The following is a 15,258-nucleotide window of genomic DNA, read 5'->3' as shown; positions in this document are numbered from 1 at the left end:
TGAGAAAAAATATTTTATATTCAATCTCTCTCTCTTTCTCTTAAAGATAACAAAAAGGATCTCATGAACAGTCTGTTCTTCATTAAACAGAAACAATATTTACAGAACCTAAAGCTGTAATCCTGCACTTTCCTAGATGAATTGCATTCAACTAAGACACTCACAGATTTTTTAAAGGCATCATATAGTATTGGAACTCAGCCTAAAGTATCAGATAAAAGGAACTCTAAAACACTGAAACCTCTCTGTGCAAATCCTTATCATAAGAATAAACAAGATATGCAGACATCGTATTTTGTAGAATCAAAAATTGATTTTGGTTTATCAAAAGGTACAAACTTTCCATTATGAGATGAGCAAGTTCTGAGGATCTAAAGTGTGCAGCACTGGATGTTGATGGATATGTTAATTCATTTAATTTAAAAATGCATTTGAAATGGTGCTAAGGACTTGTTGAATATAAATAATTTATTCCATTATTCTAACATATCATGAAGAAATAGTGGAGAAGGGCTCCTCTAGGTAGGCCGGCTTCACATTCTTTATGTGGCCTTGGATTCATATTTGAGTTCTTGTACTTCACACCAACAGGAGTGAACTTATCAGATTACTTAATTGACTCAGACTCTCAGAAAGGAAGCTGGGGTGGAGGAGGTGAGTAGGACTTTAGTTAATCAGAAGCAAAAAAAAAAAAAAAAAAAAAAAACCAGCAGGAGAACAGGTCCACGCAGGGGCAGCCACATGCTAGTGGTCCCCAGGCACAGTGAGGACGCAGCTGCCTGCACTGCCCATGGGGCTGGTCGCCACGCAGGGCTCTGCCCTTAGGCCAGTCAGTTTTCTCTGCTCCATGCCTGCTCCGTGTCTCACCAGACTTCACTTTCAGGGGAAAAAAAAAAAAAAGAAAAAAAAAGAAAAAAGCAGCACAAGTGCAAAGATGAAGTGATTAAGAACTTCAAAACCAGCGACCACCAAGCACGAGACCCAGTGTGACTCACACAGTGTCCACTCAGGAAGCAGCTCTGGGTCATAGCTACAGAGTCAGCACCAAGGCCAAGGGAAATCCTGGGTCATCCCTGCATGGCTGTCACCGTGCCAGACACATTATACTAACTCCAATCCCCACCAGACCCTCATAGACAGGCTCCTTGTGTCTAATATTAAACAAAAGGCAAAGTGAAGTCCTCCTGGCTGCAGAGTTGCACAGGCTGGTGTGTCCGTGTATATGAACCTGATATCTCGTGCGTGGTGAGCTAACAGTGCATTTCTTCTACTGCCTTGATGTTGGAGCCTATAAGAGATACGTCCCTCAGTGGCGACCCCAGACCTGCTGAGTTGGAGGCAACACCATTCCAAATCCTTCTCCAGCTTGCTGAGTGTTTCTCCAAATCTGAGAGGGTGAAATGGAGATAGAGAAGTGTCTTCATTTTACAGTACTGGGATTGTTCATTTGAGAATCCCATGCTATGGAATTCAGGTCAGAAGGGAAAGCACTGGTACATAAACTAGCTGAGAAATGTCAAGCCACAGAACCCATTGATTCTGTATGGAATGAGTAGGTATGAGATGAACTTTTACTAAGTTGAAATAGATTTTTCCTTAAATGGCTGTATTTTTAAAAGTATAAAATACCATAAGCATTAAGCAGTAATGTATTTTATTCCTACCACAGATTTTTAAGCCATTGGGGCTTTACATAGAAGATAAAACTGCTAAATATGAAAAAATATATAAAATCACTTAGGCCTTTAACTTGTTTTACTAATGTAAGTCTAAACTCTTTTGTTTTAACTTTAGAATATAGATTACTACATTTGAATCCCATCCTTTCTTTGCTACCACATATTAGCAAGGTCATCTACCATTCATCTCTGAGTTTTTTATTTCCCCTTGAAAAAATGTGTACTTAAAATACTAACTATATTTCTAACTACAGTAGAGAATACTAAAAATCTACTTTAGGGTGATACTAAGTCATCATCATTCTGAGATACTTCACGGACACACCAGGTGTGACACAGAAGGAATAATATCGATTATGGAAACAGGTTCCAAATATAAAGAAAAAATATATTGAAATGAAAAGTGAAACATTACAATTCATATTAAAGTCCAGTTACTAAACTTGCATGTTTTACCTATATGATGTGTTTTTATTTATTATATGTTGATTTATATGCAGTTACTATGTATTGATTTATTGTCATTTTTTCCTTTCTTGAATTCTATTCAATTGATCCTCTGGGAAAAAAATTTGCATTTATATCTGGCCATTCAGGAATTATATTTATAATTATAAATAAATGAATAAAATAAAAACACAAAAAATACCATTTTGACCAGTGTTTAATATGGCCAGACTCAGGAAGCAGTTCTATGCAGAGTACAATATTTGAAATGTAAAAAAAAAACATCTTTTCTTCTCCCTTCACCAGTGTCACTATACAACCAGTATATGTTAGAAGCTAAGAGTGCAAAGAGATAAATACCTGGTATGTGTAAGAATATTTTTTAGCAATAGTATTTAAAGCTGCTATTATATCCATCCAGAAATGGAGTGACAAAGTGTATAAGTGATTGATATGATCAGAGCCCAAGTATTTTCCAAACGCTGCATTTCGCTCATAAAGATGCACTAATTCGCCTGCAACTAGGAGTAATTCAAGTCACCGTGAGAACAGTGTTTTTAAATTTTTTTATTTCTTTTTGAGATGGAGTCTTGCTCTGCTGCCCAGGCTGGAGTGCAGTGGTGCAATCTCGGATCACTGCAACCTCCGCCTCCCGGGTTCCCGCCATTCTCCTGCCTCAGCCTCCTGAGTAGCTGGGACTACAGGTACCCGCCACCACACCCAGATAATTTTTTTTTTTTTTTGTATTTTTAGTACAGACGGGGTTTCACCATGTTAGCCAGGATGGTCTTGATCTCCTGACCTGGTGATCTGCCCGCCTCGGCCTCCCCAAAGTGCTGAGAGAACAGTATTTTTTTGTCATGGATCAGGGGAAAACACTGCAGACATTTTCATGTCAGTAAAGGTGTGTCAGATGCAGGGGCAGAAAACAGCTGGGCTTGACAGACAGGCAGAGGTGGGGATGTTAAAATAGGGCAAGAGTGGAGCACAGGAGAGCCTGAGCTTTTTAGGGATGGGGTGAAAGCTTTTGAGAGAAATCAACCAACTACAGAATGGATCCGAAACAGAAAAACCAGAAAGGAGGTGGGGGAATGTAGACAGTAACATAGAAGACAAGGCTGTGAACCTTCTGACCTTTAGGGGACAGAAGGTGGTCTACTGATGAATTTTTGGTACAGAAAAAAATTAGACTGTTTATATTTATTCCCTGTATTAGTCAAAATGTGAAACAAAGATGATATGATAGAAAGTAGGCAGGGTGGTGCTTCGTAATAAATATGAACTGTATGGAAGGTAAGCTTGAGTCCATACATGTATAAAAATCTTTTTAGATTTTTAAAAAGAATTATGTAGTTTTTAAAAAAAGAATTTAAAAAAGAATTATGTATGATAATCTTACATTAAGATTCTTATCATATCATCTTTGTTAGGCCGGGCATGGTAGCTCATGCCTGTAATCCCGGCACTTTGGGAGGCTGAGGTAGGCAGATCACCTGAGGTCAGGTGTTCAAGACCAGACTGACCAACATGGCCCTGAAACCCCGTCTCTACTAAAAATGCAAAAAGTAGCTGGGCGTGGTGGTGTGCGCCTGTAATCCCACCTACTTGGGAGGCTGAGGCAGGAGAATCACTTGAACCCGGGAAGCAGAGGTTGCAGTGAGCCAAGGTCGCACCACTGCACTCCAGCCTGGGCAACAGAGTGAGACTCCATCTCAAAAAAATAAAATAAAAAATAAAAATAAAAAGAGAATGCTAATCAACAAGTCTCCCTTTCCTGAAGCATTTTAGAAGAAAGATGTTTACATTGATTGAAACTGATCTCTCACATTGTCAAGCCAGAGGTAGCAGTATCATATAAATAATGGGCAAACCTATAGAAATACACATTTATAAGCTATTTATTTAGACACAAAAGATAGGTATCTAGTAAGACATATACAAATAAAAAGAATTATTCTTAAGGCAGACTAGAAAGAAGTCATAAAACATAACTATGATAGGAAAATTCTAGATTAATTTTCCAGAAGCAGAGATATCTGGGAAAAAGTAAGCTGTCATATTGTTTAGCAAAATTTTCAAGAGAAATAATTTCTACTTCTTTCAAATCATAGCATACATATGCTTTATACCATAAATGATAATATATCATATGGGAAAAGGCAATGTTTCTTTAAAAGGTGGTTCACAGAGCTGGACACGGTGGCTCATGTCTGTAATCCCAGCATTTTGGGAGGCCAACGCGGGTGGATCACAAAGTCAAAAATTCCAGAGCAGCCTGGCCAACATGGTGAAATCCCATCTCTACTAAGATTACAAAAATTAGCCAGGCGTGGTGGCACGTGCATGTAATCCCAGCTACTCGGGAGGCTGAGGCAGGAGAATTGCTTAAACCCAGGAGGTGGAGGTTGGAGTGAGCCGAGATCGCACCACTGCACTCCAGCCTGGGTGGCAGAGCAAGACTCCACCTTGGGGGGTGGGGGGCGGGGGGCGGGCGGGGAGGAAAGGGGAAGGTGGTTCAAAAACTATTAGGTTGCCTATCACTTTTAATGGCAAAAGCTACAATTATTTTTGTGCCAACCTAATACATAACTCTGAATTCCCAGGTCCCCTGATTAAATGTGAAGACAACATAAAGGTAATTCTTGTGCAATCTAAACATTTAGAAATGCTTAAACAAAAAAGAACAAAGCACAGGCAATGGGAAAGGAGGTAAGTCTTATGTACTGTAGTGTTTTATATAATATTATCCATGGATACATTTTGTGTTCAATTCCAATGTTAAAATTTGGACATTTACAAATATGCTTCTAAGTAAAGTTGCAATTAGATGTAGAATGTAGCAAAAGAAGTTTTTAAACCCCATGAATATAGCCTATGAAAGCAAAGAATATAAAACACAGCCATTAAGAAGATGAGTGTCCTAATTTGACCAAAAATAGTTTAATGGCTTCACCTACCACTGATCATAAAATGTGAGCATTAAGAATGAGAATATAACAATAAGCCTCATCAGGTCCCTGGAATTTATTGTAGCCATTTTTCTAAATCCATCAGGCAAAATTCTGAGAAGAGTTTGCTTAAATCTTCCAAATGAAAATGATTTTAGAACACATGATAAACATGCAATTTTAATAAAATACTTAGAACAGGACAAATGGGACTTTTGTAGATATTACAAACTGAAATGACCTTGGGCAATTTTTCTCAATTTTGCATGACTGGTAGAGTGTAAAGTTTTCAAACATTACAATTAGAAAAAAAAAAAAAAGATATTTCAGACAGACTAGAGAGCTCAAAACAAAAAAGTTGATAAACAGAGAGTGAGGGAAGCAGACCCAAGTGAAGAGATTAATAGAGGAGTAGCAAGAAACAGGGTCAAAAAATCAAAATACAGGCACGTACAGATACCTGAGTATTCAACACCCAGGTAGACCACGAACACCATGTGGAACATAAGTGGTTATTCTCCAATTTTGAAAAGAAAACAACTTATTGGCTATAGTGTTTATTGTAATTAACTAAATAATTGTTCTTTGGTACACAACACGCAGATGAAAGTTCCTCTTTTTCTAGATGCACGTAGGTATGGTACACCCTAACACAGAGGTGCTGATGATTATTTTTATAAACTCTTAATTTGAAAAATTGCATTAAAGTTGAGATAATGTGCTGGAACATGGGTGAAGAAAGAAACCAAGTCACCCAAGAAGACATCATGTGAGCCTGACAATGGATGAAGTAAATGTCAAATGCCATGATTATAGACAACTATAAATGTGTACCTCTGCACCCAGACTTCTATGCCACAGTGTGTAAGGAGTCAGTAAGTCTTCATCACAAAAAAAAATCCATACAGAAAATGCCATTAATAACACAGTACCTTAAGAAAGAAAATAAACTACTGTTTAATTTATCATCTGGGAAGTTTAGATTGTTTGTAGAGGTAAAAAGATTTTGTCTCATCTGTAAACTGTTGGCAGCTTTGACATCTACCATAAAAGCTATTTCTATTATTTCCACTTGTTACATCCTAGAGTCTCTTCAAAGCATAAAGGAGTGCATATCTGGTGTCAAGGGAAGTGACAAAATACCTTTGGGGCAAGTAAAATGTTCTCTCTCTCTCTCTCTCAGGGGTTCACAAATTATATTAGCATTTTACTGGTGCAGAGAAACTCTGCAGTGATGAACTCTCATCAAGTTTATTTAATACATGGTTTGCAAAATTTCTCTGGTCACAGGACTATTTTGGTCTGCGCACCACCCACCAACAACCTGGATCAGTATCCTCATTTATGGGCAGATGGAGAGTAATGTACTCAAGGTCATAAACCAGGAAATGACATAGCCTGTCTATTACCCATGGATAGGAATCATGAGTCTCAGTGAATTACGGACTCCACCCCAAACAGTACAGCCAAGTTGACATGCTAGGAGAAACTACAGGGGAAAAGTTTCAGGACTTTGGATTTGGCAATGATTTTTTGATATGAGACCACAGTTACAGGCAACAAAAGCAAAAATATACAAACGTGACTACGTCAAACATGAAAAAGAAAACAATGGAGTGAAAAGTCTACATTCTGCTGCTAAGTGAAATAAGCCAGTCACAAAAAAGACAAATATTGTATGATTCCACTCATATCAACTATCTATAGTAGTCGAAATCATAGAAAAAAAAAGTGGAAATGTGATTGCCTAGGGCTAGGGGTAGCAGATAGACAGAATTAGTGTTTAATGAGTGCAGAGTTTTGCCAGATGTGAACATTGTAGAGATTGGCTACAAAACAAAGTGTGTATACTGAAAACTACTGAATTGTACACTTAACAACAGCTAACACAATGTCATGTTATTTATATTTTTATCACAGCGAAAAGGACTGGGGAGCCCACTGTGCTAGAAATATAGCACAAGTTTGAACAAGTCACCTGTGAGATATGGCACGGTTTCTTTTCAAACAGCCTGCTCAGCTTCTTATTCTCTAATTCCAAGTACCCCCCACTTTCTTCTCCTTTTCTTCTTTCTGGTTTCGCTACATGCCCAGACATGTCACAGCCCCAGCTCACATGCCTTTCCTTATTTGAGAATGGACTGGCTCTCTAGTCATCTGTGGATGACCCCTTCCTCCTCTCCCCTCTCTCCCATCACACGCCCACCTCATCTAAGAAAGTTTAAATCTTTAGCCAGTTGAGTCTAGCTTAAATTGTGCGGTCCGACCCCAGCCAATGGGGAAAGGACAGGTGCAGGAGTCGCGTTAAGAATAAAAGCTTCTATTCTCCTTTGTTTGGGGTGCTCTCGTGGCAGCCAGCCTGCTAGAAACAGCCTCCTGCGCAAAAGTAAATGTGCTTTGCTGAGAAATCCTTTGTTTGATTGCTCATTTTTTGTTGTTGTTATTGTTGTTTTTGAGACGGAGTCTCGCTCTGTCACCCAGGCTGGAGTGAGTGGCGCTATCTCAGCTCACTGCAAGCTCCGCCTGCTGGGTTCACGCCATTCTCCTGCCTCAGCCTCCCGAGTAGCTGGGACTACAGGCGCTGCCACCGCACCCGGATAATTTTTTCGTATTTTTAGTAGAGACAGGGTTTCACCGTGTTGGCCAGGATGGTCTCGATCTCCTGACGTGGTGATCTGCCCACCTTGGCCTCCCAAAGTACTGGGATTACAGGCATGAGTCACTGCACCTGGTCCGAGCTTTATTTCTAACAGCACCTCTAATTTGTGTTTTACCCTCCCATAGCACAGACTGTACTGCATTTTAAGTCTTTTGTTTACAGCTCTCTCACTCTTTAGCTTGAGCTCCTAAAGATTGGTGACTGTCTCCAAGATCTTGAATGGCCATGGTGAATTTAATTTTCAATGAATTCATGCATCATGCACAACTAAAGGAAATACAAAGCAGTTCATAAATACGTGAAGATCAAAAATTGTTCACACATTAAAATAGTGAACTATGTAAGTTTTTCTTTAAAATGGACTATCGAAAACAAGATATGATCACAGAATCTATCCCTGATTTCTTTAAAGCATTTTCCCACTGATTGGATGTTATTACCTAATAATTAAATGACATGAAAACAAACGAGTCAACACACTTGGGTGATGAACTAGTTGCCACACGAGTTAGACATGTCAGAATAAAGAGGGTACACAATGTTGAACCACTGAAGGATTTTTAGCAGGATATAATTAATGATCTGATCAAAGTGTCATTTTGGAATAAATCTGAGCTTGGTGTTGTGTTGAAAAACGTCAAGGACAGAAAGATCACTTGAAATTTATGACTACAGTTCATGAGAATGACAAGATTTGGGGGAAGAGATATTTTAAGATGAGAAATAAACAAGTGCCCTAACAAGGTAGTTTTTAAAAGGCTTAAATGCCAATTACAGATCTCTTATAAAGTATCGCATGACTTCCTGGTGAACTGTGATCAAAGCCCTCTGGGAAAGAAAGTTTTTACTTCATTTTTACTTATTCAACAGGACGTAAAGAATCGACAACCTGGCGAAGGAGAGTGGAGGGACTCCAAACATCCCAGCCTGATTTCCACTTCAGATACTGTTTCACTTTTTAATACTCAAAACTTTACTCACCAACCACCTCAATACCACTTACATGTCTAAAGTCCACTCCCCTGTGTCTACAGCCTTGATCAAAAGTATGACGGGACTGAAGTTTTCATAAATGATTAGTTGGTGGTTGGCTAAGTCACAGAGCCACTAGTCATTACTTATTCCATTTCTAGAGTCTTTATTCCCTGGTTACTTACCATGAAAAATTTGCAAGGCCTGTAGTAGAATAGAGAATTCTTTCAAGTTTTAATATCCAAGAGATAAATTTGGTAGAATAACATCATGAATTCTAAAGCTAGTAAGAATATCCTGAAACCAAAGGAATGATTTTAAAAAACAGAATAATCATAATTTTCAAGTGAGCACCACTTGTCAATGAGACAATATACTTCTGTATCTAGGTCTCTATTGAAATATCTTCTCTCTAGTATCATCCTTTTAGATTGACCTATTATTTGGGAAGAGAGGATATATGTGTGCTCAGATAATGCCAGTTTAATACTTGCTAAATATTTTGCATCTAATGTCTCTATATTTGGGCTCAGAAACCCACTGTGACTCAACAGTTTTCCTTTCTGTAGCATGCTTCTGTTTCCAAAGGCTATACCTAACTAAATGATATCATATTTAACGAAAGTAAACTTACTCAAAAACTTAAGGATCTACAAAATCCTAAGAGTTGCCTTATGCAGTAAATCGAGTCCTTGCCTGTCTCAGAACTATGTAGAGTCAATGACTTCCAATTACTCTTAGAATAAATCCTGGGCTACAACGTACTGCACACTGTGGCTCTTGCCCCCCTTTTTCAACCTCGTTTCTTTCCTTTTCTTCATTTTCTTCCTTTTCTGATTGCTCACAGCCCTTCCTGGTTTGTTTGTTTTGTTTCACAAATGTGCTAGGTTCTTTTCCACCTGGGGTCTCTGTATTGATATTTTATTTCAATTACAGCGTTTTTTTTTCCTAAGTGTTTTTATGGCTGACTACTGCTCATTTTCTTTCCAGGGATCCTTTTAATCTGAGGTTCTGCTGTCATCTGCACCTCAGAACCCTGCCAATTTGCTTCAAGGTGCTTATAACCTACAACCAGATTTAGGTATTTTCTTTCTAATTGTGCCCCCACCTCAAGAATGTAAATTTGACATTAGCAGAGACCACATTGATCTTGTTGTCTGGTTGTGACTCTACTTACAGAGTCAAGAGGGCAGAGCAGGACATATGAGTGGAGTGTGTGTAATCGGTGGTGCACGTAGGGAACCTACAGGACACTTAAGCGGGGCAGGGAAGGGGAATGGAGAAAGAATCACCCTCAGGGGAGTTGTGAGGAAGGCCCACATGCGCTCTGCGAAGGTCATTCCTAACGAAAAACAAACCAAACATCATCTCCCATGAGGCACAAGGGCAGATGCACCCAATGGCAGTTGTCAATTTCCAATGGAACCCTTTCCCACATGGGTAACATTTTAAAACAGCAGTGGAGTGAGAAGCAGCAAAATTTGTTTCATGATTGATGATTTTCTGAAGCAATAACCAGGAGTTCAGCTTGTAAGTGCATGACGTTACTCATAGGATCTACCTCTTAAATAATTGAGGGAATCGTAAGTGGCTGTCCCGAGAAGTGACTGTAGGATAAGCCCGCCCCTGCCCCTGCCTTGTCAAATACATTACAATGGAAACTCCAAAGACTTGTCAAGGACAACTTTATTTCAATCACTTTATTTAGGAAGGATGTCAACTGAAGCACCATGTGATTAGGTAATTGTAGGGAGACCCCCTGAAACTATTGCTATGGAATAAAAGATGAAATGCTCCTGATTATTGTAAATACAAAATTGCATGCAGGATTGTGTAAAGACAATGCCAGGTTGGACTGCCAGAATGAGCCAACAGTGCGTGAGGTACTTCCCCCCTGCAGAGAGCCTATGAACGGATGTGCAGTCAGGGAGGTTTCACATCACCAAGATTCCTATCCCAGAAAAGCAGATGTTCATAGCTCTAGGAATGGAATGTGACCCTTGTGGAGAGCCTATAAACGGACGCATGAGGGGCGCCTGTCCATATGGATAAGATAGGGCTATAAATGCCCTCTCTTGCCATGGCTCTTCTAGGCCTCTTTAGGTTAGGGAATACTCCCTTCTGAGAATTTCTGGTGTAACTGGTTGTCTAGCTTCACGTACTGTTTCTAAGGATTGTTTGTGACCAGCTTTTGCTGCAACTGTTACTGCTGATTAATATCTTGCTAATCATAGGTTATGGAAAGACTGTGTTTCTGTTTTAAGGCTCTGTTAGAAATTACTGATGCACACACTATATTGTAAATTCTTATCTCTGTATACTGTACTTCTGCATACAGATGTTATGTTAAAGAATTACTTCATCCTCATGTGACCATCTCACCTCATAATCAAATGACCCTAAATCCCCCACTAACCTACCCCCGCCCTCACTAAACGTAATAATAAATGTTGGTATATCCAGTGCATGGGCGGCACCGTGGGACCAGAAGGCGGTGGTGACCCTCCTGGACCCAGCTTTCACTATCTTGTGTGTTTCTATTATTTCTCGACCTGCCGATCTGCCTGGGAGCTAAGAGAGAGCCCCGTTGCATTGTGGGCTGCTGGCCAGATCCCACAATAGGTAATTTATTTTGGACCTGTCCCTTACATTGAGTAATTGTTAAAAGGCCAAAATATCACCAGTAGAAGTAAAGTTTTAATCTGTTATTAGTTTTTTGTGTTACAGTCAACACACAAATAAATATTGAATGCCTAAAATAATATTGTAGAAGTGACTTTACATTCCCAGAAGAGGCTCTGGAAATCTCTGTGATGTAAGACAGAAGCCAGAATTTACATTGTTTTAGATACTTCCATGGTCCTTGGTGCACTGAGAACAGTAGGGATGAGAGAGACATGAATAATCATTGATCGATGTTAATGAAAGCAATTTTAATAGGACACAAGAATGCATTCTTTGTGGCCAAACTGTGAAGCTGAAGGGGGGTCTTAGGAAAATTGTTTGAAATGCATATGTGGAAAAAGATCTTCTGGAATGCAGTAAGTGTCTTAACATGAGGCAATTAAGATTATTTCATTACACTATTGGGTGAATGCTAGTTTATACGGTGCTTCCTCTGTTGGAGATAGTAAGCTCTTGTCTCTGAGTGCACAGAATGAAATCTCTGTAAACACACTTGCTGTATCGGAGTTCTGTTTTCTCTGTATCTCACATTTCCTGTCATGTTACTCATGCCCAACAAAATTCAAATTGAGAACTCTCCTCAGTAGTGTTAATGTAATATTTAAGTGCCATGAAAGCATGTATTAATAATTTGAATGTGCTTATAAGGATTATTGTAATTATAGGGAGCTAATCCAAGTTATCTACATTCAATTATGGCAACGTCCTGCTAAAAATGTTTAGTATGTTTTATTTCAAAGGACATAGGCATTTTCCAGAATTTTAATCCTCATTTAGATACTTCCTTCTAAGTACCTGTGTTGAGATGAGGAAATGAAATGTAGCTCATACTTAATCACTAAAAACAAGAATTAAGGAAGTATTTTAATGGCACATTCATAAGAAGCATGACTTCACAGTAATATTCTATTGACCAATTTAATCATCAGCATAGTCACCTGCAGAAATTAATTCAGTTAATTATATTATGTTCCCAACATTATATCAAAAATTGAGACAGAGTCTGGGCACAGTGGCTTAAGCCTGTGATCCCAGCACTTTGGGAGGCTGAGGTAGGAAGATGGCTTAAGCTCAGGAACTTGTGACTAGCCTGGGCAACATGGTAAAACCCTGTCTCTATTAAGAACACAAAAAATGAGCTGAGTGTGGTGGCATTCACTTTCCGTCCCAGCTATTCCAGAGGCTGAGGTGAGAGGATTGCTTGAGCCCAAGAGGTTGATGCTGCAGTGAGCTGAGATCATGCCACTGCACTCCAGCCTGGGCCACAGAGTGAGATTCTGTCTCAAAAAACAAACAATAAAAATTGAGACATAAATATCACTTCTATATTTTCTAGAAAAATTTTTAAAAGACTATATTCTCATAAACAAGTACCTTTTAGAATACAGAACTAAGAAAGAGGTTATCTCTCTTAATTACTGTGTTTTCTTTTCAAAAAGATAATTATATAAGTACATACTATTTCCTTTTATGATTTTATTGTCAGAACATTTAAAGCTAAATGTAAAGCCTAATAATAGTTATTTTAAAAATCTAGGTGTCTAATATATTTACATCTTTTTCTTTGGTTTGGCTGCCTTTAAAAATTTTTCCGTTAAATATTTTTTTTTTATTGTACACGCTTTTTTATGTTGCATCAAATACTTAAAGAGAAGGCACCTTACTACTTTAAAAAATCTAGATATACTTATTTTTTTACATGTTTAACTATGTATTTTTGAGTGAAATTTTATTCACTCATGACATATTTTTTCACTATATATCTAACTACCAATTATATAAAAACATACAAGAATGACTTAATCATGTATAATAAGTTTTGAACTTGGTGCCTTTGAAATAGTAGTACTATATCACAAAATTATCTACATACGTTAATAATTGCAAAATATAAAAGTCTGAATCAAATCAGGTATAATAGCAAAATATTTATGTTTAGATTATAATGATAAAAATCATTTGACTAAAGAGAAGTAATACTTTGAACTTTCACCTATACTAAAAATGTAGAAACAATGTCTCAGTTTTACTCCTACCTGGTAAAGAAATAGCATCAATTCAAATAATGAAAGAGTTGTTATATTTGTTTTCTTTCAATTATCTCTTTTTTCCTCATAACCACAAATCACTGATTCAAACTCCTACCTTATTCAGAATATATTGTAAATATGATACTGCAATTTTTATATCAGGATTTTCTACTTCTACTTCTTTCTTTCCTTTCTTTCATCCCTCTCTCCCTCCATCTCTCCCTCCTTCCTTCCCTCCCTCCTTTCTTTCCTTCCTTTCTTCCTTTTCTCCCTGCCTGCCTGCCTTCCTTGCCTGCCTGCCTTCCTTTTTTTCCTTCCTTCCTTCCTTTCCATTTTTTCTCCCTCCCTTCCTTCCTTCCTTCCTTCTTTTTTTTTTTCTTTTCTTTTCTTTTCTTTTCTTTTCTTTTTTTCCTCCCTCCCTCCATTCCTTCCCGAGGTTGCCTTTGCCATGGCTTTCATGTTTAAGGCCCTGTTCCCTCTGCATAGGGTTCTGTATCTAAGAGCAGAGCTTTAGACGTGGGAGTATGGCTTCCACATTGGACCATGTCTACTGCTGGGCTACTATTTAAGAAAGAGCAACTTAAATTTGCTTTGCAGGATATCTTAGTATTATATCTTATGGATTCTAAACATATTTTGTTAACTTCACTGGGTTTCCTAGTAATGAATGTGAATTAGGAGAAAAAGTAACCTTTTAAGAAAGGCAGTGAAATAAAAAGCTTACATAGATAGAATTACTTTGGAGCTATTTTGATTCAGTGGCATAAATTAACGCTAAAGAAGCTAGGATAACTGCAGCAGTCTTTTGCTTGAGTTCAAACACACCGATTAGGTTTATAATATTAATTTTGGATAGATGTCATTAGATGAGGTATTTAATGTTTCACTGTCTTGTTAGAAGTAAGCTAAATTAGAAATAACTTGGAAAGACAGAAATACCTATAAGCTGAATCATAATCATAGTCAAATTTAGTAAAAAGGCCTAAAAGTGAAAAATGTGATTAAACAAGCATTATTATATATTAAAACAAAATAGTTTCTATTGCAAGCAATCTCTAAATGGAAAGCAATTCTTAATTAGAGGGAACCATTCTGCTAATAATTAATCTTTAATGAGAATACACATTAAATTTAATTCTGTAATTTATCTGTGAACATCTCTGAATGTTTTCACAGTTATGATGAAATCCATCACTATGTTAAAGTTATGTGGGAGACAGATAGATAGATTTCATTTTAAAATGAGCATTCAAGAAAAGCTTCTTCACAGTTAACCTAAAAAATATTTTAGTATTCGTATAACTATCCTTGAACTAGGGCAATTTTCAGACCCCTAAGACCCTTAAAATTTCTAGAGTAATTTTAAAACCTACTAGAGAAGTTTTCAAATCCTTAAATTGTAAAACCCTGTGAATTAGAACAATGTAAAAATCCCATCCACTTGGGATGTAGAAATCTGCAAAATAAAACATCCCTCCTACTTCAACAATGTAAAAATACTAAACTATAAAATGATAGCTTTTCTTGAACCCATCTGGGAGCTGCGTGGCACGTACCCAGGTGACCTCATTTCCTTTTTTGTCTGTTTGTTTTTTGCCTCTCCTCTCCTCTCTTCTCCTCTCCTTTCCTCTTCCCTCTCCTCCTCCTCGTACTCCTCCTCCTCTTCTTTTCTTTCTTTCTTTCTTTTCTTTCTTTCTCTCTTTCTTTCTTTCTTTCCTTCCTTCCTTCCTTCCTTCCTTCCTTCCTTCCTTCCTTCCTTCCTTCCTTCCTTCCTTCCTTCCTTTCCTTCCTTCCTTCCTTTCCTTCCTTCCTTCCTTCCTTCCTTCCTTCCTTCCTTC

At 38.0% G+C, this 15,258-nt stretch overlaps 1 protein-coding gene across 1 annotated transcript in view; it reads right to left on the bottom strand.

The window, feature by feature from the left end:
- Nucleotides 1–15,258, bottom strand: part of CSMD1 (CUB and Sushi multiple domains 1) — a 2,061,182-nt gene that overhangs the window by 223,706 nt on the left and 1,822,218 nt on the right. The window lies entirely within an intron of this gene.

This window comes from Theropithecus gelada, chromosome 8, assembly GCF_003255815.1.
Source record: "Theropithecus gelada isolate Dixy chromosome 8, Tgel_1.0, whole genome shotgun sequence".
NCBI classification, from domain to species: domain Eukaryota; kingdom Metazoa; phylum Chordata; class Mammalia; order Primates; family Cercopithecidae; genus Theropithecus; species Theropithecus gelada.
The sequence above is the reverse complement of the archived record's forward strand: the minus strand, read 5'-3'. Positions and strand labels throughout refer to the sequence as shown.